The sequence below is a fragment of the Panthera pardus genome, unplaced genomic scaffold (genome assembly GCF_024362965.1).
Source record: "Panthera pardus isolate Hobbes unplaced genomic scaffold, ASM2436296v1 HiC_scaffold_10, whole genome shotgun sequence".
Lineage (NCBI taxonomy): Eukaryota > Metazoa > Chordata > Mammalia > Carnivora > Felidae > Panthera > Panthera pardus.
In genome coordinates, this window is record NW_026526655.1 from 40,953,765 (window position 1) to 40,957,806 (window position 4,042).

A 4,042-nucleotide genomic window follows, 5' to 3' on the forward strand; every position below is an offset into this window, starting at 1 on the left:
AATATCCAAAGGAAAAAAAAAAACTGAAAAATGCAACAAACTTAGCCTTCTAATATTTTTAAAAATAACTCAAATTGAATAATGTCTACATGACATGAAAGAAGGTATATACTGATAAAAAAGATACATTATATAAGTGGTGAAGTCAACCCAGAACAGAACAGACATCTGTGAAACATAACAGAGAAAACTACCAAATTAAAAAACAAAAACAAAAAAACAAAAAACACTGACAACAAAACAAAATATTAAGCAACCTTGTGTCAAAGGGAGAATTTAAATACAATTGTGGCATTTGTTAAAACTACTATAATGAAAATGCACAATCTTAGGATAAATAGGATAATTACATCCAAAATCTAAGGGAACATGTAGCTTTAAATAATTAAAAATGAAAATAAAAGTGCAAAGAGAAGTACTTACCGGAAATATGCAATACAAAAGCTTAGAAAAAGAATCAGAAGATCATTTTGAGGAACTTCTAAGACAGGAAACAATACAGGTTAAAACAGAGCTTAGTAAATTAAAAAGCAAAATAGATGTAGATCTAATGAATGTGCAACATAGAAAAACCATTAGCTTTCCTAAGTTGGGGAAAAAGGAAAACAGAAATTTACAAAATAAACAATGAAAGGAGGAAAAAGCTATCAAAACAGAAGGTATTTTGAATAAAATATTCTTCACACAACCTTAGAAAAATAAGACTTAGAACATAGGTTAACTGGAAATTGTCTAGCAAAATGCAATTTATCCAAACTGACCCCCATAGAAATAGACAGTTAAAACCTACCAGTCACATAGAAGATGTAAAAAAATTTAAGAAAGTGTGCTTCAAAAATTACCACAACAAAAACATTTTATAGGAGTTATCTATCAAACCTTCAAATACCATATAATTTCATTGCTACTTAATACCAAGTTATAAGAAAAAAATGTCTAACCCCTTTTATGTAGAGAATATACCACTGATACCAAGATTTAAGATTATTTAAACTGGGTGGGGGGAGGCAAAGAATAAGAAGAAATAAAATTACAGTTAAATCACTCTTTAAGTAAAAAAAAAATCACAATTATAGATGATAAAAAGGCTGTCAAGTCAATTTAAAACACATTTTTGATAAAAATGCATAATGGCTTTTGTAACTTGATGTAAACCATGTAAACCTCAAATCTATACCTAGGACTGTAAAACAGAACAAAACCTTAAAGAATTCTTGTTAATGTCAAGAGCAAGGTAAGAATGTCCATTCTCACCACAAATACCAGTATTGAGAAAAAAAAATCCCTATCATCTCTACCACTCAACACGACTTGTTTTCTGGGCTTTCTATTCTGTTCTCTTGATCTGTGTGTCTATTTTGGACCAGTATCGTACTGTTTTGATTACTAAAGCTTTGTAGTAGTAGATCTTGAAATCTGGAATTGTGATTCTCTACCTTTGTTCTTCAAGATTGCCCTGGCTGTTCAGGAATTTGTGTTTCCATACATGGCATTAAATGTGTAGATTACCTTTGGTACCACGGACATTATAATGATATTGGTTCTCCCAATCCATGAACATGGAATATCTTTCCATCTATTTGTGTCTGTATTCAATTTCTTTCATCAGTGTTTTATAGTTTTCAGAGTATAAGTCTTCACTTCTTTGGGTAAGTTTATTCCTATGTATTTTATTCATTCATTCATTCATTTATTTATTTATTTATTTAGTGCAATTGTAAATGAGATTTTTAAAAAAATTTTCTTTCTGCTACTTATTGCTGTACAGAAATGCAATAGATTTCTGTTTATTGGTTTTGTATCCTGCAATCTTCCTGAATTCATTTATCAGTTCTTGTAGTGTTTTGGTGGAGTCTTGAGTGTTTTCTATACAGAGTATCATGTCTCCTGCAAATAGTGAAAATTTTATTTCACCTTACCAATTTGGGTGCCTTGTATTCTTTTTTCTTATCTGATTGCTGTGTCCAGGACTTCTAGTACTATGTTGAGTGAAAGTGGTGAAAGTGGACATCCTTGTCTTATTCCTGATCCTAAGGGAAAAAAACTCTAGGTTTTTCACCATTAAGTATAATTTTAGCTGTGAGTTTTTATATATGTCCTTTATTATGTTGAGATATATTCCCTCTATACCTACTTTGTTGAGAGTTTTTATCATAAATGGATGTTGTACTTTGTTAAGTGCTTTTTCTGCTTCAATGAAATGATCACATGGTTTTTACCCTTTCTCTTGATGTGATGTATCACCTTGATTGACTTACGAATATTGAGCCAAGCTTGCATTTCAGGAATAAATTCCACTTAATCATGGTGAATGAGTTTTATAACCAATTGTTAGATTTCATTTGCTAATATTTTGTTGAGGATTTTGAATCTATGTTCTTCAGATATATTTGCCTGTAGTTCTCTCTCTCCTCTCTCTCTTTTTTGTAGTGTCTTTTTCTGGTATTAGAGTAATGCTGGCCTCGTAGAATGATTGTGGAAGATTTCCTTCTATTTTTTTAAATAGTTTGAGAATAATAGGTATTTATTCTTGTTTAAATATTTGGTAGACTTCACTAGTGAAGCCATCAGGCCCTGGACTTTTATTTGTTGGGAGTTTTTTGATTACTGATTTAATTTCATTGCTGGTAATTGGTCTGTTCAAATTTTCTATTTCTTCTGGATTCAGTTTTGGGAGTTTATATGTTTCTAGGAATTTATCCACTTATTCTATGTTGTCCAGTTTGTTGGCACATAATTTTGCATAATATTCTCTTATTATCTTTTGTATTTATGAAGTATCAGTTCTTATTTCTCTTTTCTTTTTTAAAGATCTTGTTTATTATTATTATTTATTATTATTATTTTGTTGTTATTGTTTCACTTTTATTTCATAATTATAAGCTTCACTCTGCAATCCAGCTAAACTTGGAGGAGAGTAAGGAAATCATGGGACCATGGAACTGCAGCAGGAGCACAAAGACTATAGGAAATTTTGAGCATATGGGGGTGGTGGGGTGCTCTCCCAAGCTACAGAAGGAGTAGTCCAGTGGTTAAGATAAGACACAAGTCAAAATTTTAGACTTGTCCATAGTCAGCAATGGTGATCTTCCCGCTGGTCTTGCCATTCTTGGACCCAAAGCACTCCCTGGCTTCCACGATGTTCATGCCCTCCTTTACCTTGCGAAACACCACGTGCTTACCATCCAACCACTTGATCTTGGCAGTGCAGATGAAAAACTGGGAACCATTCGTGTTGGGTCCAGTGTTCACCATGGACAGGATGCCAGGATCTGTGTGCTTCAGGATGAAATTTTCATCATCAAATTTCTCTCCATTGATGGACTTGCTGCCAATGTTATGATGGCATGTGAAGTCACCACCCTGGCACATAAATCCTGGGATAATCCTGTGAAAGCAGGAACCTTTGTAACCAAATCCTTTCTCCCCAGTGCTCAGAGCACAAAAGTTCTCTGCTGTTTTGGAACTTTGTGTGCAACAGCTTGAAGGAGACATGACTCGAGGGCTTGCCACCCATGGTGATGTCATAGAACACAGTTGGGTTGACCATGGCTGGACAGTGTGGGTGGTTCCTGGGCAGCAGTATCTGCAAGGCCTGAAGATTTTATTATTAAGTAATCTCTACACCCAAGGTGGGGCTTTGATTTACAACCTCAAGGTCAAGAGTCACATGCTCTACTTACTGAGCCAGCCAGAGACCCCTGGTTTTATTGATCTGTTCTGTTGTGGTTTTTGTTGGTGTTGTTATTTGTTTGTTTAGTTTTGCTCTAATATTTATTATTTCCTTCCTTTTATTGGTTTTGGTTTTTGTTTGTGCTTCATTTTCTAGCTCCTTTATGTGTATGATTCTGGATATATGTCAATTTAGGTTGTCAAAGAATATAATATTTGTTAAGGTAAAATTCTTCAGGGCACCTGGGTGGCTCAGTCAGCTGGATGCCTGACTTCAGCTCAGGTCATGATCTCACCATCCCATGAGTTCGAGCCCCGCATCAGGCTCTCTGCTGACAGTTCATAGCCTGGAGCCTGCTTCAGATTCTGT

The 4,042-nt window shown here is 34.3% G+C and overlaps 1 pseudogene; it reads right to left on the bottom strand.

Annotated features, from left to right (window-relative positions):
• Window positions 1-3,057: 3,057 nt before the first annotated feature.
• On the bottom strand, window positions 3,058-3,589 carry LOC109269922 (peptidyl-prolyl cis-trans isomerase A-like; annotated as a pseudogene).
• Between the last annotated feature and the right edge of the window lie 453 nt (window positions 3,590-4,042).